The 21,998-nt window shown below is 41.6% G+C and overlaps 43 non-coding genes across 43 annotated transcripts; all 43 read left to right on the top strand.

Annotated features, from left to right (window-relative positions):
• The first annotated feature begins 81 nt into the window (after nt 1-81).
• Nucleotides 82-200, top strand: LOC142479575 (5S ribosomal RNA). Its single transcript, XR_012794261.1, has one exon. It is a non-coding gene; the product is annotated as a 5S ribosomal RNA (ribosomal RNA).
• A 676-nt stretch (nt 201-876) lies between these two features.
• Nucleotides 877-995, top strand: LOC142478615 (5S ribosomal RNA). The gene has a single exon (XR_012793349.1). It is a non-coding gene; the product is annotated as a 5S ribosomal RNA (ribosomal RNA).
• A 286-nt stretch (nt 996-1,281) lies between these two features.
• Nucleotides 1,282-1,400, top strand: LOC142478616 (5S ribosomal RNA). Its single transcript, XR_012793350.1, has one exon. It is a non-coding gene; the product is annotated as a 5S ribosomal RNA (ribosomal RNA).
• A 286-nt stretch (nt 1,401-1,686) lies between these two features.
• LOC142479576 (5S ribosomal RNA) lies at nt 1,687-1,805 on the top strand. Its single transcript, XR_012794262.1, has one exon. It is a non-coding gene; the product is annotated as a 5S ribosomal RNA (ribosomal RNA).
• Nucleotides 1,806-2,091: 286 nt separating this feature from the next.
• Nucleotides 2,092-2,210, top strand: LOC142479577 (5S ribosomal RNA). Its single transcript, XR_012794263.1, has one exon. It is a non-coding gene; the product is annotated as a 5S ribosomal RNA (ribosomal RNA).
• A 676-nt stretch (nt 2,211-2,886) lies between these two features.
• On the top strand, nt 2,887-3,005 carry LOC142478617 (5S ribosomal RNA). Its single transcript, XR_012793351.1, has one exon. It is a non-coding gene; the product is annotated as a 5S ribosomal RNA (ribosomal RNA).
• Nucleotides 3,006-3,291: 286 nt separating this feature from the next.
• On the top strand, nt 3,292-3,410 carry LOC142478618 (5S ribosomal RNA). The gene has a single exon (XR_012793352.1). It is a non-coding gene; the product is annotated as a 5S ribosomal RNA (ribosomal RNA).
• A 286-nt stretch (nt 3,411-3,696) lies between these two features.
• Nucleotides 3,697-3,815, top strand: LOC142479578 (5S ribosomal RNA). Its single transcript, XR_012794264.1, has one exon. It is a non-coding gene; the product is annotated as a 5S ribosomal RNA (ribosomal RNA).
• A 286-nt stretch (nt 3,816-4,101) lies between these two features.
• On the top strand, nt 4,102-4,220 carry LOC142478619 (5S ribosomal RNA). The gene has a single exon (XR_012793353.1). It is a non-coding gene; the product is annotated as a 5S ribosomal RNA (ribosomal RNA).
• A 286-nt stretch (nt 4,221-4,506) lies between these two features.
• Nucleotides 4,507-4,625, top strand: LOC142478620 (5S ribosomal RNA). Its single transcript, XR_012793354.1, has one exon. It is a non-coding gene; the product is annotated as a 5S ribosomal RNA (ribosomal RNA).
• A 286-nt stretch (nt 4,626-4,911) lies between these two features.
• Nucleotides 4,912-5,030, top strand: LOC142479579 (5S ribosomal RNA). The gene has a single exon (XR_012794265.1). It is a non-coding gene; the product is annotated as a 5S ribosomal RNA (ribosomal RNA).
• Nucleotides 5,031-5,316: 286 nt separating this feature from the next.
• LOC142479580 (5S ribosomal RNA) lies at nt 5,317-5,435 on the top strand. The gene has a single exon (XR_012794266.1). It is a non-coding gene; the product is annotated as a 5S ribosomal RNA (ribosomal RNA).
• A 676-nt stretch (nt 5,436-6,111) lies between these two features.
• On the top strand, nt 6,112-6,230 carry LOC142478622 (5S ribosomal RNA). The gene has a single exon (XR_012793356.1). It is a non-coding gene; the product is annotated as a 5S ribosomal RNA (ribosomal RNA).
• Nucleotides 6,231-6,516: 286 nt separating this feature from the next.
• LOC142478623 (5S ribosomal RNA) lies at nt 6,517-6,635 on the top strand. The gene has a single exon (XR_012793357.1). It is a non-coding gene; the product is annotated as a 5S ribosomal RNA (ribosomal RNA).
• A 286-nt stretch (nt 6,636-6,921) lies between these two features.
• LOC142479581 (5S ribosomal RNA) lies at nt 6,922-7,040 on the top strand. Its single transcript, XR_012794267.1, has one exon. It is a non-coding gene; the product is annotated as a 5S ribosomal RNA (ribosomal RNA).
• A 286-nt stretch (nt 7,041-7,326) lies between these two features.
• LOC142478624 (5S ribosomal RNA) lies at nt 7,327-7,445 on the top strand. The gene has a single exon (XR_012793358.1). It is a non-coding gene; the product is annotated as a 5S ribosomal RNA (ribosomal RNA).
• A 286-nt stretch (nt 7,446-7,731) lies between these two features.
• LOC142479583 (5S ribosomal RNA) lies at nt 7,732-7,850 on the top strand. Its single transcript, XR_012794269.1, has one exon. It is a non-coding gene; the product is annotated as a 5S ribosomal RNA (ribosomal RNA).
• A 676-nt stretch (nt 7,851-8,526) lies between these two features.
• Nucleotides 8,527-8,645, top strand: LOC142478625 (5S ribosomal RNA). The gene has a single exon (XR_012793359.1). It is a non-coding gene; the product is annotated as a 5S ribosomal RNA (ribosomal RNA).
• A 286-nt stretch (nt 8,646-8,931) lies between these two features.
• On the top strand, nt 8,932-9,050 carry LOC142478626 (5S ribosomal RNA). Its single transcript, XR_012793360.1, has one exon. It is a non-coding gene; the product is annotated as a 5S ribosomal RNA (ribosomal RNA).
• Nucleotides 9,051-9,336: 286 nt separating this feature from the next.
• Nucleotides 9,337-9,455, top strand: LOC142479584 (5S ribosomal RNA). The gene has a single exon (XR_012794270.1). It is a non-coding gene; the product is annotated as a 5S ribosomal RNA (ribosomal RNA).
• Nucleotides 9,456-10,131: 676 nt separating this feature from the next.
• On the top strand, nt 10,132-10,250 carry LOC142478627 (5S ribosomal RNA). The gene has a single exon (XR_012793361.1). It is a non-coding gene; the product is annotated as a 5S ribosomal RNA (ribosomal RNA).
• Nucleotides 10,251-10,536: 286 nt separating this feature from the next.
• On the top strand, nt 10,537-10,655 carry LOC142478628 (5S ribosomal RNA). The gene has a single exon (XR_012793362.1). It is a non-coding gene; the product is annotated as a 5S ribosomal RNA (ribosomal RNA).
• A 286-nt stretch (nt 10,656-10,941) lies between these two features.
• LOC142479585 (5S ribosomal RNA) lies at nt 10,942-11,060 on the top strand. The gene has a single exon (XR_012794271.1). It is a non-coding gene; the product is annotated as a 5S ribosomal RNA (ribosomal RNA).
• Nucleotides 11,061-11,736: 676 nt separating this feature from the next.
• LOC142478629 (5S ribosomal RNA) lies at nt 11,737-11,855 on the top strand. The gene has a single exon (XR_012793363.1). It is a non-coding gene; the product is annotated as a 5S ribosomal RNA (ribosomal RNA).
• A 286-nt stretch (nt 11,856-12,141) lies between these two features.
• LOC142479586 (5S ribosomal RNA) lies at nt 12,142-12,260 on the top strand. The gene has a single exon (XR_012794272.1). It is a non-coding gene; the product is annotated as a 5S ribosomal RNA (ribosomal RNA).
• Nucleotides 12,261-12,936: 676 nt separating this feature from the next.
• LOC142478630 (5S ribosomal RNA) lies at nt 12,937-13,055 on the top strand. Its single transcript, XR_012793364.1, has one exon. It is a non-coding gene; the product is annotated as a 5S ribosomal RNA (ribosomal RNA).
• A 286-nt stretch (nt 13,056-13,341) lies between these two features.
• On the top strand, nt 13,342-13,460 carry LOC142478631 (5S ribosomal RNA). The gene has a single exon (XR_012793365.1). It is a non-coding gene; the product is annotated as a 5S ribosomal RNA (ribosomal RNA).
• A 286-nt stretch (nt 13,461-13,746) lies between these two features.
• Nucleotides 13,747-13,865, top strand: LOC142479587 (5S ribosomal RNA). Its single transcript, XR_012794273.1, has one exon. It is a non-coding gene; the product is annotated as a 5S ribosomal RNA (ribosomal RNA).
• Nucleotides 13,866-14,541: 676 nt separating this feature from the next.
• On the top strand, nt 14,542-14,660 carry LOC142478633 (5S ribosomal RNA). The gene has a single exon (XR_012793367.1). It is a non-coding gene; the product is annotated as a 5S ribosomal RNA (ribosomal RNA).
• Nucleotides 14,661-14,946: 286 nt separating this feature from the next.
• On the top strand, nt 14,947-15,065 carry LOC142479588 (5S ribosomal RNA). The gene has a single exon (XR_012794274.1). It is a non-coding gene; the product is annotated as a 5S ribosomal RNA (ribosomal RNA).
• Nucleotides 15,066-15,741: 676 nt separating this feature from the next.
• LOC142478634 (5S ribosomal RNA) lies at nt 15,742-15,860 on the top strand. The gene has a single exon (XR_012793368.1). It is a non-coding gene; the product is annotated as a 5S ribosomal RNA (ribosomal RNA).
• A 286-nt stretch (nt 15,861-16,146) lies between these two features.
• Nucleotides 16,147-16,265, top strand: LOC142478635 (5S ribosomal RNA). The gene has a single exon (XR_012793369.1). It is a non-coding gene; the product is annotated as a 5S ribosomal RNA (ribosomal RNA).
• Nucleotides 16,266-16,551: 286 nt separating this feature from the next.
• LOC142479589 (5S ribosomal RNA) lies at nt 16,552-16,670 on the top strand. Its single transcript, XR_012794275.1, has one exon. It is a non-coding gene; the product is annotated as a 5S ribosomal RNA (ribosomal RNA).
• A 286-nt stretch (nt 16,671-16,956) lies between these two features.
• Nucleotides 16,957-17,075, top strand: LOC142478636 (5S ribosomal RNA). The gene has a single exon (XR_012793370.1). It is a non-coding gene; the product is annotated as a 5S ribosomal RNA (ribosomal RNA).
• Nucleotides 17,076-17,361: 286 nt separating this feature from the next.
• Nucleotides 17,362-17,480, top strand: LOC142479590 (5S ribosomal RNA). Its single transcript, XR_012794276.1, has one exon. It is a non-coding gene; the product is annotated as a 5S ribosomal RNA (ribosomal RNA).
• Nucleotides 17,481-18,156: 676 nt separating this feature from the next.
• LOC142478637 (5S ribosomal RNA) lies at nt 18,157-18,275 on the top strand. The gene has a single exon (XR_012793371.1). It is a non-coding gene; the product is annotated as a 5S ribosomal RNA (ribosomal RNA).
• Nucleotides 18,276-18,561: 286 nt separating this feature from the next.
• LOC142478638 (5S ribosomal RNA) lies at nt 18,562-18,680 on the top strand. Its single transcript, XR_012793372.1, has one exon. It is a non-coding gene; the product is annotated as a 5S ribosomal RNA (ribosomal RNA).
• Nucleotides 18,681-18,966: 286 nt separating this feature from the next.
• LOC142479591 (5S ribosomal RNA) lies at nt 18,967-19,085 on the top strand. The gene has a single exon (XR_012794277.1). It is a non-coding gene; the product is annotated as a 5S ribosomal RNA (ribosomal RNA).
• A 676-nt stretch (nt 19,086-19,761) lies between these two features.
• Nucleotides 19,762-19,880, top strand: LOC142478639 (5S ribosomal RNA). Its single transcript, XR_012793373.1, has one exon. It is a non-coding gene; the product is annotated as a 5S ribosomal RNA (ribosomal RNA).
• A 286-nt stretch (nt 19,881-20,166) lies between these two features.
• Nucleotides 20,167-20,285, top strand: LOC142478640 (5S ribosomal RNA). The gene has a single exon (XR_012793374.1). It is a non-coding gene; the product is annotated as a 5S ribosomal RNA (ribosomal RNA).
• Nucleotides 20,286-20,571: 286 nt separating this feature from the next.
• LOC142479592 (5S ribosomal RNA) lies at nt 20,572-20,690 on the top strand. Its single transcript, XR_012794278.1, has one exon. It is a non-coding gene; the product is annotated as a 5S ribosomal RNA (ribosomal RNA).
• A 286-nt stretch (nt 20,691-20,976) lies between these two features.
• Nucleotides 20,977-21,095, top strand: LOC142478641 (5S ribosomal RNA). The gene has a single exon (XR_012793375.1). It is a non-coding gene; the product is annotated as a 5S ribosomal RNA (ribosomal RNA).
• Nucleotides 21,096-21,381: 286 nt separating this feature from the next.
• Nucleotides 21,382-21,500, top strand: LOC142479594 (5S ribosomal RNA). The gene has a single exon (XR_012794280.1). It is a non-coding gene; the product is annotated as a 5S ribosomal RNA (ribosomal RNA).
• Nucleotides 21,501-21,998: the final 498 nt, after the last annotated feature.

The following is a 21,998-nucleotide window of genomic DNA, read 5'->3' on the forward strand; positions in this document are numbered from 1 at the left end:
TCTCAGTCTCTGTGTATGCATGGAGCAAGATATAGGCTCATGGATTTAAGAATGAGAGGATATCATGAGACAGCAACCTCCACCTACGGCCATACTACCTTGAAAGCTCCCGATCCCGTCAGATCTCGGAAGCTAAGCAGGGTGAGGCTTGATTAGTACTGGGTTGGGAGACTGCCTGGGAATACCAGGTGCTGTAGGGGTTTTTATTTTTCGCTTCCCTAATGAAAATATACATGGCATTCCTCGCAGCAAATGAAAATGTTTCATTTCTTGCTACTTTTTTCCCGGAGTGGCAAAGAAATATATTGTTTTTTCCTCTGAAAGTTCAACACAATGCAACCTTCCAAAATAGAATTCTGACATCAAGAATTCCGTCTATAGTATATTTGAGTGCACCTGTCATTTTCTCAGTCTCTGATTTAATTTCTCCATTTAAGGTAATTCTTCAAGAACGTATTTTTTTAACGGTCACAATAATACACTTATGCCTCCCATGTCATTTAGAAATATATCATACAGGCCTCAGAACACTCAGCATGTTATATGGTGAGCTTGTGGCTCACAGAGTTGGGGTGTGCAGTGTTCAAGCTGATACTTGGAAGAGATAGTGAGTTCAAATCCAAACAGGAGGAGGTTGAATATAGGCACCTCTGAAATTTTTTACTACTTTTTTCCCGCAGTGGCAAAGAAATCTATCGTTTTTTCCTCTGAAAGTTCAACACAATGCAACCTTCCAAAATAGAATTCTGACATCAAGAATTCCGTCTATAGTACATTTGAGTGCACCTGTCATTTTCTCAGTCTCTGTGTATGCATGGAGCAAGATATAGGCTCATGGATTTAAGAATGAGAGGATATCATGAGACAGCAATCTCCACCTACGGCCATACTACCTTGACAGCGCCCGATCCCGTCAGATCTCGGAAGCTAAGCAGGGTGAGGCTTGATTAGTACTGGGTTGGGAGACTGCCTGGGAATACCAGGTGCTGTAGGGGTTTTTATTTTTCGCTTCCCTAATGAAAATATACATGGCATTCCTCGCAGCAAATGAAAATGTTTCATTTCTTGCTACTTTTTTCCCGCAGTGGCAAAGAAATCTATCGTTTTTTCCTCTGAAAGTTCAACACAATGCAACCTTCCAAAATAGAATTCTGACATCAAGAATTCCGTCTATAGTACATTTGAGTGCACCTGTCATTTTCTCAGTCTCTGTGTATGCATGGAGCAAGATATAGGCTCATGGATTTAAGAATGAGAGGATATCATGAGACAGCAATCTCCACCTACGGCCATACTACCTTGACAGCGCCCGATCCCGTCAGATCTCGGAAGCTAAGCAGGGTGAGGCTTGATTAGTACTGGGTTGGGAGACTGCCTGGGAATACCAGGTGCTGTAGGGGTTTTTATTTTTCGCTTCCCTAATGAAAATATACATGGCATTCCTCGCAGCAAATGAAAATGTTTCATTTCTTGCTACTTTTTTCCCGCAGTGGCAAAGAAATCTATCGTTTTTTCCTCTGAAAGTTCAACACAATGCAACCTTCCAAAATAGAATTCTGACATCAAGAATTCCGTCTATAGTACATTTGAGTGCACCTGTCATTTTCTCAGTCTCTGTGTATGCATGGAGCAAGATATAGGCTCATGGATTTAAGAATGAGAGGATATCATGAGACAGCAACCTCCACCTACGGCCATACTACCTTGAAAGCTCCCGATCCCGTCAGATCTCGGAAGCTAAGCAGGGTGAGGCTTGATTAGTACTGGGTTGGGAGACTGCCTGGGAATACCAGGTGCTGTAGGGGTTTTTATTTTTCGCTTCCCTAATGAAAATATACATGGCATTCCTCGCAGCAAATGAAAATGTTTCATTTCTTGCTACTTTTTTCCCGCAGTGGCAAAGAAATCTATCGTTTTTTCCTCTGAAAGTTCAACACAATGCAACCTTCCAAAATAGAATTCTGACATCAAGAATTCCGTCTATAGTACATTTGAGTGCACCTGTCATTTTCTCAGTCTCTGTGTATGCATGGAGCAAGATATAGGCTCATGGATTTAAGAATGAGAGGATATCATGAGACAGCAACCTCCACCTACGGCCATACTACCTTGAAAGCTCCCGATCCCGTCAGATCTCGGAAGCTAAGCAGGGTGAGGCTTGATTAGTACTGGGTTGGGAGACTGCCTGGGAATACCAGGTGCTGTAGGGGTTTTTATTTTTCGCTTCCCTAATGAAAATATACATGGCATTCCTCGCAGCAAATGAAAATGTTTCATTTCTTGCTACTTTTTTCCCAGAGTGGCAAAGAAATATATTGTTTTTTCCTCTGAAAGTTCAACACAATGCAACCTTCCAAAATAGAATTCTGACATCAAGAATTCCGTCTATAGTATATTTGAGTGCACCTGTCATTTTCTCAGTCTCTGATTTAATTTCTCCATTTAAGGTAATTCTTCAAGAACGTATTTTTTTAACGGTCACAATAATACACTTATGCCTCCCATGTCATTTAGAAATATATCATACAGGCCTCAGAACACTCAGCATGTTATATGGTGAGCTTGTGGCTCACAGAGTTGGGGTGTGCAGTGTTCAAGCTGATACTTGGAAGAGATAGTGAGTTCAAATCCAAACAGGAGGAGGTTGAATATAGGCACCTCTGAAATTTTTTACTACTTTTTTCCCGCAGTGGCAAAGAAATCTATCGTTTTTTCCTCTGAAAGTTCAACACAATGCAACCTTCCAAAATAGAATTCTGACATCAAGAATTCCGTCTATAGTACATTTGAGTGCACCTGTCATTTTCTCAGTCTCTGTGTATGCATGGAGCAAGATATAGGCTCATGGATTTAAGAATGAGAGGATATCATGAGACAGCAATCTCCACCTACGGCCATACTACCTTGACAGCGCCCGATCCCGTCAGATCTCGGAAGCTAAGCAGGGTGAGGCTTGATTAGTACTGGGTTGGGAGACTGCCTGGGAATACCAGGTGCTGTAGGGGTTTTTATTTTTCGCTTCCCTAATGAAAATATACATGGCATTCCTCGCAGCAAATGAAAATGTTTCATTTCTTGCTACTTTTTTCCCGCAGTGGCAAAGAAATCTATCGTTTTTTCCTCTGAAAGTTCAACACAATGCAACCTTCCAAAATAGAATTCTGACATCAAGAATTCCGTCTATAGTACATTTGAGTGCACCTGTCATTTTCTCAGTCTCTGTGTATGCATGGAGCAAGATATAGGCTCATGGATTTAAGAATGAGAGGATATCATGAGACAGCAATCTCCACCTACGGCCATACTACCTTGACAGCGCCCGATCCCGTCAGATCTCGGAAGCTAAGCAGGGTGAGGCTTGATTAGTACTGGGTTGGGAGACTGCCTGGGAATACCAGGTGCTGTAGGGGTTTTTATTTTTCGCTTCCCTAATGAAAATATACATGGCATTCCTCGCAGCAAATGAAAATGTTTCATTTCTTGCTACTTTTTTCCCGCAGTGGCAAAGAAATCTATCGTTTTTTCCTCTGAAAGTTCAACACAATGCAACCTTCCAAAATAGAATTCTGACATCAAGAATTCCGTCTATAGTACATTTGAGTGCACCTGTCATTTTCTCAGTCTCTGTGTATGCATGGAGCAAGATATAGGCTCATGGATTTAAGAATGAGAGGATATCATGAGACAGCAACCTCCACCTACGGCCATACTACCTTGAAAGCTCCCGATCCCGTCAGATCTCGGAAGCTAAGCAGGGTGAGGCTTGATTAGTACTGGGTTGGGAGACTGCCTGGGAATACCAGGTGCTGTAGGGGTTTTTATTTTTCGCTTCCCTAATGAAAATATACATGGCATTCCTCGCAGCAAATGAAAATGTTTCATTTCTTGCTACTTTTTTCCCGGAGTGGCAAAGAAATATATTGTTTTTTCCTCTGAAAGTTCAACACAATGCAACCTTCCAAAATAGAATTCTGACATCAAGAATTCCGTCTATAGTACATTTGAGTGCACCTGTCATTTTCTCAGTCTCTGTGTATGCATGGAGCAAGATATAGGCTCATGGATTTAAGAATGAGAGGATATCATGAGACAGCAATCTCCACCTACGGCCATACTACCTTGACAGCGCCCGATCCCGTCAGATCTCGGAAGCTAAGCAGGGTGAGGCTTGATTAGTACTGGGTTGGGAGACTGCCTGGGAATACCAGGTGCTGTAGGGGTTTTTATTTTTCGCTTCCCTAATGAAAATATACATGGCATTCCTCGCAGCAAATGAAAATGTTTCATTTCTTGCTACTTTTTTCCCGCAGTGGCAAAGAAATCTATCGTTTTTTCCTCTGAAAGTTCAACACAATGCAACCTTCCAAAATAGAATTCTGACATCAAGAATTCCGTCTATAGTACATTTGAGTGCACCTGTCATTTTCTCAGTCTCTGTGTATGCATGGAGCAAGATATAGGCTCATGGATTTAAGAATGAGAGGATATCATGAGACAGCAATCTCCACCTACGGCCATACTACCTTGACAGCGCCCGATCCCGTCAGATCTCGGAAGCTAAGCAGGGTGAGGCTTGATTAGTACTGGGTTGGGAGACTGCCTGGGAATACCAGGTGCTGTAGGGGTTTTTATTTTTCGCTTCCCTAATGAAAATATACATGGCATTCCTCGCAGCAAATGAAAATGTTTCATTTCTTGCTACTTTTTTCCCGCAGTGGCAAAGAAATCTATCGTTTTTTCCTCTGAAAGTTCAACACAATGCAACCTTCCAAAATAGAATTCTGACATCAAGAATTCCGTCTATAGTACATTTGAGTGCACCTGTCATTTTCTCAGTCTCTGTGTATGCATGGAGCAAGATATAGGCTCATGGATTTAAGAATGAGAGGATATCATGAGACAGCAACCTCCACCTACGGCCATACTACCTTGAAAGCTCCCGATCCCGTCAGATCTCGGAAGCTAAGCAGGGTGAGGCTTGATTAGTACTGGGTTGGGAGACTGCCTGGGAATACCAGGTGCTGTAGGGGTTTTTATTTTTCGCTTCCCTAATGAAAATATACATGGCATTCCTCGCAGCAAATGAAAATGTTTCATTTCTTGCTACTTTTTTCCCGCAGTGGCAAAGAAATCTATCGTTTTTTCCTCTGAAAGTTCAACACAATGCAACCTTCCAAAATAGAATTCTGACATCAAGAATTCCGTCTATAGTACATTTGAGTGCACCTGTCATTTTCTCAGTCTCTGTGTATGCATGGAGCAAGATATAGGCTCATGGATTTAAGAATGAGAGGATATCATGAGACAGCAACCTCCACCTACGGCCATACTACCTTGAAAGCTCCCGATCCCGTCAGATCTCGGAAGCTAAGCAGGGTGAGGCTTGATTAGTACTGGGTTGGGAGACTGCCTGGGAATACCAGGTGCTGTAGGGGTTTTTATTTTTCGCTTCCCTAATGAAAATATACATGGCATTCCTCGCAGCAAATGAAAATGTTTCATTTCTTGCTACTTTTTTCCCGGAGTGGCAAAGAAATATATTGTTTTTTCCTCTGAAAGTTCAACACAATGCAACCTTCCAAAATAGAATTCTGACATCAAGAATTCCGTCTATAGTATATTTGAGTGCACCTGTCATTTTCTCAGTCTCTGATTTAATTTCTCCATTTAAGGTAATTCTTCAAGAACGTATTTTTTTAACGGTCACAATAATACACTTATGCCTCCCATGTCATTTAGAAATATATCATACAGGCCTCAGAACACTCAGCATGTTATATGGTGAGCTTGTGGCTCACAGAGTTGGGGTGTGCAGTGTTCAAGCTGATACTTGGAAGAGATAGTGAGTTCAAATCCAAACAGGAGGAGGTTGAATATAGGCACCTCTGAAATTTTTTACTACTTTTTTCCCGCAGTGGCAAAGAAATCTATCGTTTTTTCCTCTGAAAGTTCAACACAATGCAACCTTCCAAAATAGAATTCTGACATCAAGAATTCCGTCTATAGTACATTTGAGTGCACCTGTCATTTTCTCAGTCTCTGTGTATGCATGGAGCAAGATATAGGCTCATGGATTTAAGAATGAGAGGATATCATGAGACAGCAATCTCCACCTACGGCCATACTACCTTGACAGCGCCCGATCCCGTCAGATCTCGGAAGCTAAGCAGGGTGAGGCTTGATTAGTACTGGGTTGGGAGACTGCCTGGGAATACCAGGTGCTGTAGGGGTTTTTATTTTTCGCTTCCCTAATGAAAATATACATGGCATTCCTCGCAGCAAATGAAAATGTTTCATTTCTTGCTACTTTTTTCCCGCAGTGGCAAAGAAATCTATCGTTTTTTCCTCTGAAAGTTCAACACAATGCAACCTTCCAAAATAGAATTCTGACATCAAGAATTCCGTCTATAGTACATTTGAGTGCACCTGTCATTTTCTCAGTCTCTGTGTATGCATGGAGCAAGATATAGGCTCATGGATTTAAGAATGAGAGGATATCATGAGACAGCAATCTCCACCTACGGCCATACTACCTTGACAGCGCCCGATCCCGTCAGATCTCGGAAGCTAAGCAGGGTGAGGCTTGATTAGTACTGGGTTGGGAGACTGCCTGGGAATACCAGGTGCTGTAGGGGTTTTTATTTTTCGCTTCCCTAATGAAAATATACATGGCATTCCTCGCAGCAAATGAAAATGTTTCATTTCTTGCTACTTTTTTCCCGCAGTGGCAAAGAAATCTATCGTTTTTTCCTCTGAAAGTTCAACACAATGCAACCTTCCAAAATAGAATTCTGACATCAAGAATTCCGTCTATAGTACATTTGAGTGCACCTGTCATTTTCTCAGTCTCTGTGTATGCATGGAGCAAGATATAGGCTCATGGATTTAAGAATGAGAGGATATCATGAGACAGCAACCTCCACCTACGGCCATACTACCTTGAAAGCTCCCGATCCCGTCAGATCTCGGAAGCTAAGCAGGGTGAGGCTTGATTAGTACTGGGTTGGGAGACTGCCTGGGAATACCAGGTGCTGTAGGGGTTTTTATTTTTCGCTTCCCTAATGAAAATATACATGGCATTCCTCGCAGCAAATGAAAATGTTTCATTTCTTGCTACTTTTTTCCCGGAGTGGCAAAGAAATATATTGTTTTTTCCTCTGAAAGTTCAACACAATGCAACCTTCCAAAATAGAATTCTGACATCAAGAATTCCGTCTATAGTACATTTGAGTGCACCTGTCATTTTCTCAGTCTCTGTGTATGCATGGAGCAAGATATAGGCTCATGGATTTAAGAATGAGAGGATATCATGAGACAGCAATCTCCACCTACGGCCATACTACCTTGACAGCGCCCGATCCCGTCAGATCTCGGAAGCTAAGCAGGGTGAGGCTTGATTAGTACTGGGTTGGGAGACTGCCTGGGAATACCAGGTGCTGTAGGGGTTTTTATTTTTCGCTTCCCTAATGAAAATATACATGGCATTCCTCGCAGCAAATGAAAATGTTTCATTTCTTGCTACTTTTTTCCCGCAGTGGCAAAGAAATCTATCGTTTTTTCCTCTGAAAGTTCAACACAATGCAACCTTCCAAAATAGAATTCTGACATCAAGAATTCCGTCTATAGTACATTTGAGTGCACCTGTCATTTTCTCAGTCTCTGTGTATGCATGGAGCAAGATATAGGCTCATGGATTTAAGAATGAGAGGATATCATGAGACAGCAACCTCCACCTACGGCCATACTACCTTGAAAGCTCCCGATCCCGTCAGATCTCGGAAGCTAAGCAGGGTGAGGCTTGATTAGTACTGGGTTGGGAGACTGCCTGGGAATACCAGGTGCTGTAGGGGTTTTTATTTTTCGCTTCCCTAATGAAAATATACATGGCATTCCTCGCAGCAAATGAAAATGTTTCATTTCTTGCTACTTTTTTCCCGGAGTGGCAAAGAAATATATTGTTTTTTCCTCTGAAAGTTCAACACAATGCAACCTTCCAAAATAGAATTCTGACATCAAGAATTCCGTCTATAGTATATTTGAGTGCACCTGTCATTTTCTCAGTCTCTGATTTAATTTCTCCATTTAAGGTAATTCTTCAAGAACGTATTTTTTTAACGGTCACAATAATACACTTATGCCTCCCATGTCATTTAGAAATATATCATACAGGCCTCAGAACACTCAGCATGTTATATGGTGAGCTTGTGGCTCACAGAGTTGGGGTGTGCAGTGTTCAAGCTGATACTTGGAAGAGATAGTGAGTTCAAATCCAAACAGGAGGAGGTTGAATATAGGCACCTCTGAAATTTTTTACTACTTTTTTCCCGCAGTGGCAAAGAAATCTATCGTTTTTTCCTCTGAAAGTTCAACACAATGCAACCTTCCAAAATAGAATTCTGACATCAAGAATTCCGTCTATAGTACATTTGAGTGCACCTGTCATTTTCTCAGTCTCTGTGTATGCATGGAGCAAGATATAGGCTCATGGATTTAAGAATGAGAGGATATCATGAGACAGCAATCTCCACCTACGGCCATACTACCTTGACAGCGCCCGATCCCGTCAGATCTCGGAAGCTAAGCAGGGTGAGGCTTGATTAGTACTGGGTTGGGAGACTGCCTGGGAATACCAGGTGCTGTAGGGGTTTTTATTTTTCGCTTCCCTAATGAAAATATACATGGCATTCCTCGCAGCAAATGAAAATGTTTCATTTCTTGCTACTTTTTTCCCGCAGTGGCAAAGAAATCTATCGTTTTTTCCTCTGAAAGTTCAACACAATGCAACCTTCCAAAATAGAATTCTGACATCAAGAATTCCGTCTATAGTACATTTGAGTGCACCTGTCATTTTCTCAGTCTCTGTGTATGCATGGAGCAAGATATAGGCTCATGGATTTAAGAATGAGAGGATATCATGAGACAGCAATCTCCACCTACGGCCATACTACCTTGACAGCGCCCGATCCCGTCAGATCTCGGAAGCTAAGCAGGGTGAGGCTTGATTAGTACTGGGTTGGGAGACTGCCTGGGAATACCAGGTGCTGTAGGGGTTTTTATTTTTCGCTTCCCTAATGAAAATATACATGGCATTCCTCGCAGCAAATGAAAATGTTTCATTTCTTGCTACTTTTTTCCCGCAGTGGCAAAGAAATCTATCGTTTTTTCCTCTGAAAGTTCAACACAATGCAACCTTCCAAAATAGAATTCTGACATCAAGAATTCCGTCTATAGTACATTTGAGTGCACCTGTCATTTTCTCAGTCTCTGTGTATGCATGGAGCAAGATATAGGCTCATGGATTTAAGAATGAGAGGATATCATGAGACAGCAACCTCCACCTACGGCCATACTACCTTGAAAGCTCCCGATCCCGTCAGATCTCGGAAGCTAAGCAGGGTGAGGCTTGATTAGTACTGGGTTGGGAGACTGCCTGGGAATACCAGGTGCTGTAGGGGTTTTTATTTTTCGCTTCCCTAATGAAAATATACATGGCATTCCTCGCAGCAAATGAAAATGTTTCATTTCTTGCTACTTTTTTCCCGGAGTGGCAAAGAAATATATTGTTTTTTCCTCTGAAAGTTCAACACAATGCAACCTTCCAAAATAGAATTCTGACATCAAGAATTCCGTCTATAGTATATTTGAGTGCACCTGTCATTTTCTCAGTCTCTGATTTAATTTCTCCATTTAAGGTAATTCTTCAAGAACGTATTTTTTTAACGGTCACAATAATACACTTATGCCTCCCATGTCATTTAGAAATATATCATACAGGCCTCAGAACACTCAGCATGTTATATGGTGAGCTTGTGGCTCACAGAGTTGGGGTGTGCAGTGTTCAAGCTGATACTTGGAAGAGATAGTGAGTTCAAATCCAAACAGGAGGAGGTTGAATATAGGCACCTCTGAAATTTTTTACTACTTTTTTCCCGCAGTGGCAAAGAAATCTATCGTTTTTTCCTCTGAAAGTTCAACACAATGCAACCTTCCAAAATAGAATTCTGACATCAAGAATTCCGTCTATAGTACATTTGAGTGCACCTGTCATTTTCTCAGTCTCTGTGTATGCATGGAGCAAGATATAGGCTCATGGATTTAAGAATGAGAGGATATCATGAGACAGCAATCTCCACCTACGGCCATACTACCTTGACAGCGCCCGATCCCGTCAGATCTCGGAAGCTAAGCAGGGTGAGGCTTGATTAGTACTGGGTTGGGAGACTGCCTGGGAATACCAGGTGCTGTAGGGGTTTTTATTTTTCGCTTCCCTAATGAAAATATACATGGCATTCCTCGCAGCAAATGAAAATGTTTCATTTCTTGCTACTTTTTTCCCGCAGTGGCAAAGAAATCTATCGTTTTTTCCTCTGAAAGTTCAACACAATGCAACCTTCCAAAATAGAATTCTGACATCAAGAATTCCGTCTATAGTACATTTGAGTGCACCTGTCATTTTCTCAGTCTCTGTGTATGCATGGAGCAAGATATAGGCTCATGGATTTAAGAATGAGAGGATATCATGAGACAGCAATCTCCACCTACGGCCATACTACCTTGACAGCGCCCGATCCCGTCAGATCTCGGAAGCTAAGCAGGGTGAGGCTTGATTAGTACTGGGTTGGGAGACTGCCTGGGAATACCAGGTGCTGTAGGGGTTTTTATTTTTCGCTTCCCTAATGAAAATATACATGGCATTCCTCGCAGCAAATGAAAATGTTTCATTTCTTGCTACTTTTTTCCCGCAGTGGCAAAGAAATCTATCGTTTTTTCCTCTGAAAGTTCAACACAATGCAACCTTCCAAAATAGAATTCTGACATCAAGAATTCCGTCTATAGTACATTTGAGTGCACCTGTCATTTTCTCAGTCTCTGTGTATGCATGGAGCAAGATATAGGCTCATGGATTTAAGAATGAGAGGATATCATGAGACAGCAACCTCCACCTACGGCCATACTACCTTGAAAGCTCCCGATCCCGTCAGATCTCGGAAGCTAAGCAGGGTGAGGCTTGATTAGTACTGGGTTGGGAGACTGCCTGGGAATACCAGGTGCTGTAGGGGTTTTTATTTTTCGCTTCCCTAATGAAAATATACATGGCATTCCTCGCAGCAAATGAAAATGTTTCATTTCTTGCTACTTTTTTCCCGGAGTGGCAAAGAAATATATTGTTTTTTCCTCTGAAAGTTCAACACAATGCAACCTTCCAAAATAGAATTCTGACATCAAGAATTCCGTCTATAGTATATTTGAGTGCACCTGTCATTTTCTCAGTCTCTGATTTAATTTCTCCATTTAAGGTAATTCTTCAAGAACGTATTTTTTTAACGGTCACAATAATACACTTATGCCTCCCATGTCATTTAGAAATATATCATACAGGCCTCAGAACACACAGCATGTTATATGGTGAGCTTGTGGCTCACAGAGTTGGGGTGTGCAGTGTTCAAGCTGATACTTGGAAGAGATAGTGAGTTCAAATCCAAACAGGAGGAGGTTGAATATAGGCACCTCTGAAATTTTTTACTACTTTTTTCCCGCAGTGGCAAAGAAATCTATCGTTTTTTCCTCTGAAAGTTCAACACAATGCAACCTTCCAAAATAGAATTCTGACATCAAGAATTCCGTCTATAGTACATTTGAGTGCACCTGTCATTTTCTCAGTCTCTGTGTATGCATGGAGCAAGATATAGGCTCATGGATTTAAGAATGAGAGGATATCATGAGACAGCAATCTCCACCTACGGCCATACTACCTTGACAGCGCCCGATCCCGTCAGATCTCGGAAGCTAAGCAGGGTGAGGCTTGATTAGTACTGGGTTGGGAGACTGCCTGGGAATACCAGGTGCTGTAGGGGTTTTTATTTTTCGCTTCCCTAATGAAAATATACATGGCATTCCTCGCAGCAAATGAAAATGTTTCATTTCTTGCTACTTTTTTCCCGCAGTGGCAAAGAAATCTATCGTTTTTTCCTCTGAAAGTTCAACACAATGCAACCTTCCAAAATAGAATTCTGACATCAAGAATTCCGTCTATAGTACATTTGAGTGCACCTGTCATTTTCTCAGTCTCTGTGTATGCATGGAGCAAGATATAGGCTCATGGATTTAAGAATGAGAGGATATCATGAGACAGCAACCTCCACCTACGGCCATACTACCTTGAAAGCTCCCGATCCCGTCAGATCTCGGAAGCTAAGCAGGGTGAGGCTTGATTAGTACTGGGTTGGGAGACTGCCTGGGAATACCAGGTGCTGTAGGGGTTTTTATTTTTCGCTTCCCTAATGAAAATATACATGGCATTCCTCGCAGCAAATGAAAATGTTTCATTTCTTGCTACTTTTTTCCCGGAGTGGCAAAGAAATATATTGTTTTTTCCTCTGAAAGTTCAACACAATGCAACCTTCCAAAATAGAATTCTGACATCAAGAATTCCGTCTATAGTATATTTGAGTGCACCTGTCATTTTCTCAGTCTCTGATTTAATTTCTCCATTTAAGGTAATTCTTCAAGAACGTATTTTTTTAACGGTCACAATAATACACTTATGCCTCCCATGTCATTTAGAAATATATCATACAGGCCTCAGAACACTCAGCATGTTATATGGTGAGCTTGTGGCTCACAGAGTTGGGGTGTGCAGTGTTCAAGCTGATACTTGGAAGAGATAGTGAGTTCAAATCCAAACAGGAGGAGGTTGAATATAGGCACCTCTGAAATTTTTTACTACTTTTTTCCCGCAGTGGCAAAGAAATCTATCGTTTTTTCCTCTGAAAGTTCAACACAATGCAACCTTCCAAAATAGAATTCTGACATCAAGAATTCCGTCTATAGTACATTTGAGTGCACCTGTCATTTTCTCAGTCTCTGTGTATGCATGGAGCAAGATATAGGCTCATGGATTTAAGAATGAGAGGATATCATGAGACAGCAATCTCCACCTACGGCCATACTACCTTGACAGCGCCCGATCCCGTCAGATCTCGGAAGCTAAGCAGGGTGAGGCTTGATTAGTACTGGGTTGGGAGACTGCCTGGGAATACCAGGTGCTGTAGGGGTTTTTATTTTTCGCTTCCCTAATGAAAATATACATGGCATTCCTCGCAGCAAATGAAAATGTTTCATTTCTTGCTACTTTTTTCCCGCAGTGGCAAAGAAATCTATCGTTTTTTCCTCTGAAAGTTCAACACAATGCAACCTTCCAAAATAGAATTCTGACATCAAGAATTCCGTCTATAGTACATTTGAGTGCACCTGTCATTTTCTCAGTCTCTGTGTATGCATGGAGCAAGATATAGGCTCATGGATTTAAGAATGAGAGGATATCATGAGACAGCAATCTCCACCTACGGCCATACTACCTTGACAGCGCCCGATCCCGTCAGATCTCGGAAGCTAAGCAGGGTGAGGCTTGATTAGTACTGGGTTGGGAGACTGCCTGGGAATACCAGGTGCTGTAGGGGTTTTTATTTTTCGCTTCCCTAATGAAAATATACATGGCATTCCTCGCAGCAAATGAAAATGTTTCATTTCTTGCTACTTTTTTCCCGCAGTGGCAAAGAAATCTATCGTTTTTTCCTCTGAAAGTTCAACACAATGCAACCTTCCAAAATAGAATTCTGACATCAAGAATTCCGTCTATAGTACATTTGAGTGCACCTGTCATTTTCTCAGTCTCTGTGTATGCATGGAGCAAGATATAGGCTCATGGATTTAAGAATGAGAGGATATCATGAGACAGCAACCTCCACCTACGGCCATACTACCTTGAAAGCTCCCGATCCCGTCAGATCTCGGAAGCTAAGCAGGGTGAGGCTTGATTAGTACTGGGTTGGGAGACTGCCTGGGAATACCAGGTGCTGTAGGGGTTTTTATTTTTCGCTTCCCTAATGAAAATATACATGGCATTCCTCGCAGCAAATGAAAATGTTTCATTTCTTGCTACTTTTTTCCCGGAGTGGCAAAGAAATATATTGTTTTTTCCTCTGAAAGTTCAACACAATGCAACCTTCCAAAATAGAATTCTGACATCAAGAATTCCGTCTATAGTATATTTGAGTGCACCTGTCATTTTCTCAGTCTCTGATTTAATTTCTCCATTTAAGGTAATTCTTCAAGAACGTATTTTTTTAACGGTCACAATAATACACTTATGCCTCCCATGTCATTTAGAAATATATCATACAGGCCTCAGAACACACAGCATGTTATATGGTGAGCTTGTGGCTCACAGAGTTGGGGTGTGCAGTGTTCAAGCTGATACTTGGAAGAGATAGTGAGTTCAAATCCAAACAGGAGGAGGTTGAATATAGGCACCTCTGAAATTTTTTACTACTTTTTTCCCGCAGTGGCAAAGAAATCTATCGTTTTTTCCTCTGAAAGTTCAACACAATGCAACCTTCCAAAATAGAATTCTGACATCAAGAATTCCGTCTATAGTACATTTGAGTGCACCTGTCATTTTCTCAGTCTCTGTGTATGCATGGAGCAAGATATAGGCTCATGGATTTAAGAATGAGAGGATATCATGAGACAGCAATCTCCACCTACGGCCATACTACCTTGACAGCGCCCGATCCCGTCAGATCTCGGAAGCTAAGCAGGGTGAGGCTTGATTAGTACTGGGTTGGGAGACTGCCTGGGAATACCAGGTGCTGTAGGGGTTTTTATTTTTCGCTTCCCTAATGAAAATATACATGGCATTCCTCGCAGCAAATGAAAATGTTTCATTTCTTGCTACTTTTTTCCCGCAGTGGCAAAGAAATCTATCGTTTTTTCCTCTGAAAGTTCAACACAATGCAACCTTCCAAAATAGAATTCTGACATCAAGAATTCCGTCTATAGTACATTTGAGTGCACCTGTCATTTTCTCAGTCTCTGTGTATGCATGGAGCAAGATATAGGCTCATGGATTTAAGAATGAGAGGATATCATGAGACAGCAACCTCCACCTACGGCCATACTACCTTGAAAGCTCCCGATCCCGTCAGATCTCGGAAGCTAAGCAGGGTGAGGCTTGATTAGTACTGGGTTGGGAGACTGCCTGGGAATACCAGGTGCTGTAGGGGTTTTTATTTTTCGCTTCCCTAATGAAAATATACATGGCATTCCTCGCAGCAAATGAAAATGTTTCATTTCTTGCTACTTTTTTCCCGGAGTGGCAAAGAAATATATTGTTTTTTCCTCTGAAAGTTCAACACAATGCAACCTTCCAAAATAGAATTCTGACATCAAGAATTCCGTCTATAGTATATTTGAGTGCACCTGTCATTTTCTCAGTCTCTGATTTAATTTCTCCATTTAAGGTAATTCTTCAAGAACGTATTTTTTTAACGGTCACAATAATACACTTATGCCTCCCATGTCATTTAGAAATATATCATACAGGCCTCAGAACACTCAGCATGTTATATGGTGAGCTTGTGGCTCACAGAGTTGGGGTGTGCAGTGTTCAAGCTGATACTTGGAAGAGATAGTGAGTTCAAATCCAAACAGGAGGAGGTTGAATATAGGCACCTCTGAAATTTTTTACTACTTTTTTCCCGCAGTGGCAAAGAAATCTATCGTTTTTTCCTCTGAAAGTTCAACACAATGCAACCTTCCAAAATAGAATTCTGACATCAAGAATTCCGTCTATAGTACATTTGAGTGCACCTGTCATTTTCTCAGTCTCTGTGTATGCATGGAGCAAGATATAGGCTCATGGATTTAAGAATGAGAGGATATCATGAGACAGCAATCTCCACCTACGGCCATACTACCTTGACAGCGCCCGATCCCGTCAGATCTCGGAAGCTAAGCAGGGTGAGGCTTGATTAGTACTGGGTTGGGAGACTGCCTGGGAATACCAGGTGCTGTAGGGGTTTTTATTTTTCGCTTCCCTAATGAAAATATACATGGCATTCCTCGCAGCAAATGAAAATGTTTCATTTCTTGCTACTTTTTTCCCGCAGTGGCAAAGAAATCTATCGTTTTTTCCTCTGAAAGTTCAACACAATGCAACCTTCCAAAATAGAATTCTGACATCAAGAATTCCGTCTATAGTACATTTGAGTGCACCTGTCATTTTCTCAGTCTCTGTGTATGCATGGAGCAAGATATAGGCTCATGGATTTAAGAATGAGAGGATATCATGAGACAGCAATCTCCACCTACGGCCATACTACCTTGACAGCGCCCGATCCCGTCAGATCTCGGAAGCTAAGCAGGGTGAGGCTTGATTAGTACTGGGTTGGGAGACTGCCTGGGAATACCAGGTGCTGTAGGGGTTTTTATTTTTCGCTTCCCTAATGAAAATATACATGGCATTCCTCGCAGCAAATGAAAATGTTTCATTTCTTGCTACTTTTTTCCCGCAGTGGCAAAGAAATCTATCGTTTTTTCCTCTGAAAGTTCAACACAATGCAACCTTCCAAAATAGAATTCTGACATCAAGAATTCCGTCTATAGTACATTTGAGTGCACCTGTCATTTTCTCAGTCTCTGTGTATGCATGGAGCAAGATATAGGCTCATGGATTTAAGAATGAGAGGATATCATGAGACAGCAACCTCCACCTACGGCCATACTACCTTGAAAGCTCCCGATCCCGTCAGATCTCGGAAGCTAAGCAGGGTGAGGCTTGATTAGTACTGGGTTGGGAGACTGCCTGGGAATACCAGGTGCTGTAGGGGTTTTTATTTTTCGCTTCCCTAATGAAAATATACATGGCATTCCTCGCAGCAAATGAAAATGTTTCATTTCTTGCTACTTTTTTCCCGGAGTGGCAAAGAAATATATTGTTTTTTCCTCTGAAAGTTCAACACAATGCAACCTTCCAAAATAGAATTCTGACATCAAGAATTCCGTCTATAGTACATTTGAGTGCACCTGTCATTTTCTCAGTCTCTGTGTATGCATGGAGCAAGATATAGGCTCATGGATTTAAGAATGAGAGGATATCATGAGACAGCAATCTCCACCTACGGCCATACTACCTTGACAGCGCCCGATCCCGTCAGATCTCGGAAGCTAAGCAGGGTGAGGCTTGATTAGTACTGGGTTGGGAGACTGCCTGGGAATACCAGGTGCTGTAGGGGTTTTTATTTTTCGCTTCCCTAATGAAAATATACATGGCATTCCTCGCAGCAAATGAAAATGTTTCATTTCTTGCTACTTTTTTCCCGCAGTGGCAAAGAAATCTATCGTTTTTTCCTCTGAAAGTTCAACACAATGCAACCTTCCAAAATAGAATTCTGACATCAAGAATTCCGTCTATAGTACATTTGAGTGCACCTGTCATTTTCTCAGTCTCTGTGTATGCATGGAGCAAGATATAGGCTCATGGATTTAAGAATGAGAGGATATCATGAGACAGCAACCTCCACCTACGGCCATACTACCTTGAAAGCTCCCGATCCCGTCAGATCTCGGAAGCTAAGCAGGGTGAGGCTTGATTAGTACTGGGTTGGGAGACTGCCTGGGAATACCAGGTGCTGTAGGGGTTTTTATTTTTCGCTTCCCTAATGAAAATATACATGGCATTCCTCGCAGCAAATGAAAATGTTTCATTTCTTGCTACTTTTTTCCCGGAGTGGCAAAGAAATATATTGTTTTTTCCTCTGAAAGTTCAACACAATGCAACCTTCCAAAATAGAATTCTGACATCAAGAATTCCGTCTATAGTATATTTGAGTGCACCTGTCATTTTCTCAGTCTCTGATTTAATTTCTCCATTTAAGGTAATTCTTCAAGAACGTATTTTTTTAACGGTCACAATAATACACTTATGCCTCCCATGTCATTTAGAAATATATCATACAGGCCTCAGAACACTCAGCATGTTATATGGTGAGCTTGTGGCTCACAGAGTTGGGGTGTGCAGTGTTCAAGCTGATACTTGGAAGAGATAGTGAGTTCAAATCCAAACAGGAGGAGGTTGAATATAGGCACCTCTGAAATTTTTTACTACTTTTTTCCCGCAGTGGCAAAGAAATCTATCGTTTTTTCCTCTGAAAGTTCAACACAATGCAACCTTCCAAAATAGAATTCTGACATCAAGAATTCCGTCTATAGTACATTTGAGTGCACCTGTCATTTTCTCAGTCTCTGTGTATGCATGGAGCAAGATATAGGCTCATGGATTTAAGAATGAGAGGATATCATGAGACAGCAATCTCCACCTACGGCCATACTACCTTGACAGCGCCCGATCCCGTCAGATCTCGGAAGCTAAGCAGGGTGAGGCTTGATTAGTACTGGGTTGGGAGACTGCCTGGGAATACCAGGTGCTGTAGGGGTTTTTATTTTTCGCTTCCCTAATGAAAATATACATGGCATTCCTCGCAGCAAATGAAAATGTTTCATTTCTTGCTACTTTTTTCCCGCAGTGGCAAAGAAATCTATCGTTTTTTCCTCTGAAAGTTCAACACAATGCAACCTTCCAAAATAGAATTCTGACATCAAGAATTCCGTCTATAGTACATTTGAGTGCACCTGTCATTTTCTCAGTCTCTGTGTATGCATGGAGCAAGATATAGGCTCATGGATTTAAGAATGAGAGGATATCATGAGACAGCAATCTCCACCTACGGCCATACTACCTTGACAGCGCCCGATCCCGTCAGATCTCGGAAGCTAAGCAGGGTGAGGCTTGATTAGTACTGGGTTGGGAGACTGCCTGGGAATACCAGGTGCTGTAGGGGTTTTTATTTTTCGCTTCCCTAATGAAAATATACATGGCATTCCTCGCAGCAAATGAAAATGTTTCATTTCTTGCTACTTTTTTCCCGCAGTGGCAAAGAAATCTATCGTTTTTTCCTCTGAAAGTTCAACACAATGCAACCTTCCAAAATAGAATTCTGACATCAAGAATTCCGTCTATAGTACATTTGAGTGCACCTGTCATTTTCTCAGTCTCTGTGTATGCATGGAGCAAGATATAGGCTCATGGATTTAAGAATGAGAGGATATCATGAGACAGCAACCTCCACCTACGGCCATACTACCTTGAAAGCTCCCGATCCCGTCAGATCTCGGAAGCTAAGCAGGGTGAGGCTTGATTAGTACTGGGTTGGGAGACTGCCTGGGAATACCAGGTGCTGTAGGGGTTTTTATTTTTCGCTTCCCTAATGAAAATATACATGGCATTCCTCGCAGCAAATGAAAATGTTTCATTTCTTGCTACTTTTTTCCCGGAGTGGCAAAGAAATATATTGTTTTTTCCTCTGAAAGTTCAACACAATGCAACCTTCCAAAATAGAATTCTGACATCAAGAATTCCGTCTATAGTATATTTGAGTGCACCTGTCATTTTCTCAGTCTCTGATTTAATTTCTCCATTTAAGGTAATTCTTCAAGAACGTATTTTTTTAACGGTCACAATAATACACTTATGCCTCCCATGTCATTTAGAAATATATCATACAGGCCTCAGAACACTCAGCATGTTATATGGTGAGCTTGTGGCTCACAGAGTTGGGGTGTGCAGTGTTCAAGCTGATACTTGGAAGAGATAGTGAGTTCAAATCCAAACAGGAGGAGGTTGAATATAGGCACCTCTGAAATTTTTTACTACTTTTTTCCCGCAGTGGCAAAGAAATCTATCGTTTTTTCCTCTGAAAGTTCAACACAATGCAACCTTCCAAAATAGAATTCTGACATCAAGAATTCCGTCTATAGTACATTTGAGTGCACCTGTCATTTTCTCAGTCTCTGTGTATGCATGGAGCAAGATATAGGCTCATGGATTTAAGAATGAGAGGATATCATGAGACAGCAATCTCCACCTACGGCCATACTACCTTGACAGCGCCCGATCCCGTCAGATCTCGGAAGCTAAGCAGGGTGAGGCTTGATTAGTACTGGGTTGGGAGACTGCCTGGGAATACCAGGTGCTGTAGGGGTTTTTATTTTTCGCTTCCCTAATGAAAATATACATGGCATTCCTCGCAGCAAATGAAAATGTTTCATTTCTTGCTACTTTTTTCCCGCAGTGGCAAAGAAATCTATCGTTTTTTCCTCTGAAAGTTCAACACAATGCAACCTTCCAAAATAGAATTCTGACATCAAGAATTCCGTCTATAGTACATTTGAGTGCACCTGTCATTTTCTCAGTCTCTGTGTATGCATGGAGCAAGATATAGGCTCATGGATTTAAGAATGAGAGGATATCATGAGACAGCAATCTCCACCTACGGCCATACTACCTTGACAGCGCCCGATCCCGTCAGATCTCGGAAGCTAAGCAGGGTGAGGCTTGATTAGTACTGGGTTGGGAGACTGCCTGGGAATACCAGGTGCTGTAGGGGTTTTTATTTTTCGCTTCCCTAATGAAAATATACATGGCATTCCTCGCAGCAAATGAAAATGTTTCATTTCTTGCTACTTTTTTCCCGCAGTGGCAAAGAAATCTATCGTTTTTTCCTCTGAAAGTTCAACACAATGCAACCTTCCAAAATAGAATTCTGACATCAAGAATTCCGTCTATAGTACATTTGAGTGCACCTGTCATTTTCTCAGTCTCTGTGTATGCATGGAGCAAGATATAGGCTCATGGATTTAAGAATGAGAGGATATCATGAGACAGCAACCTCCACCTACGGCCATACTACCTTGAAAGCTCCCGATCCCGTCAGATCTCGGAAGCTAAGCAGGGTGAGGCTTGATTAGTACTGGGTTGGGAGACTGCCTGGGAATACCAGGTGCTGTAGGGGTTTTTATTTTTCGCTTCCCTAATGAAAATATACATGGCATTCCTCGCAGCAAATGAAAATGTTTCATTTCTTGCTACTTTTTTCCCGGAGTGGCAAAGAAATATATTGTTTTTTCCTCTGAAAGTTCAACACAATGCAACCTTCCAAAATAGAATTCTGACATCAAGAATTCCGTCTATAGTACATTTGAGTGCACCTGTCATTTTCTCAGTCTCTGTGTATGCATGGAGCAAGATATAGGCTCATGGATTTAAGAATGAGAGGATATCATGAGACAGCAATCTCCACCTACGGCCATACTACCTTGACAGCGCCCGATCCCGTCAGATCTCGGAAGCTAAGCAGGGTGAGGCTTGATTAGTACTGGGTTGGGAGACTGCCTGGGAATACCAGGTGCTGTAGGGGTTTTTATTTTTCGCTTCCCTAATGAAAATATACATGGCATTCCTCGCAGCAAATGAAAATGTTTCATTTCTTGCTACTTTTTTCCCGCAGTGGCAAAGAAATCTATCGTTTTTTCCTCTGAAAGTTCAACACAATGCAACCTTCCAAAATAGAATTCTGACATCAAGAATTCCGTCTATAGTACATTTGAGTGCACCTGTCATTTTCTCAGTCTCTGTGTATGCATGGAGCAAGATATAGGCTCATGGATTTAAGAATGAGAGGATATCATGAGACAGCAACCTCCACCTACGGCCATACTACCTTGAAAGCTCCCGATCCCGTCAGATCTCGGAAGCTAAGCAGGGTGAGGCTTGATTAGTACTGGGTTGGGAGACTGCCTGGGAATACCAGGTGCTGTAGGGGTTTTTATTTTTCGCTTCCCTAATGAAAATATACATGGCATTCCTCGCAGCAAATGAAAATGTTTCATTTCTTGCTACTTTTTTCCCGGAGTGGCAAAGAAATATATTGTTTTTTCCTCTGAAAGTTCAACACAATGCAACCTTCCAAAATAGAATTCTGACATCAAGAATTCCGTCTATAGTATATTTGAGTGCACCTGTCATTTTCTCAGTCTCTGATTTAATTTCTCCATTTAAGGTAATTCTTCAAGAACGTATTTTTTTAACGGTCACAATAATACACTTATGCCTCCCATGTCATTTAGAAATATATCATACAGGCCTCAGAACACTCAGCATGTTATATGGTGAGCTTGTGGCTCACAGAGTTGGGGTGTGCAGTGTTCAAGCTGATACTTGGAAGAGATAGTGAGTTCAAATCCAAACAGGAGGAGGTTGAATATAGGCACCTCTGAAATTTTTTACTACTTTTTTCCCGCAGTGGCAAAGAAATCTATCG

This window comes from Ascaphus truei, unplaced genomic scaffold, assembly GCF_040206685.1.
Source record: "Ascaphus truei isolate aAscTru1 unplaced genomic scaffold, aAscTru1.hap1 HAP1_SCAFFOLD_240, whole genome shotgun sequence".
Taxonomy (NCBI): Eukaryota; Metazoa; Chordata; class Amphibia; order Anura; family Ascaphidae; genus Ascaphus; species Ascaphus truei.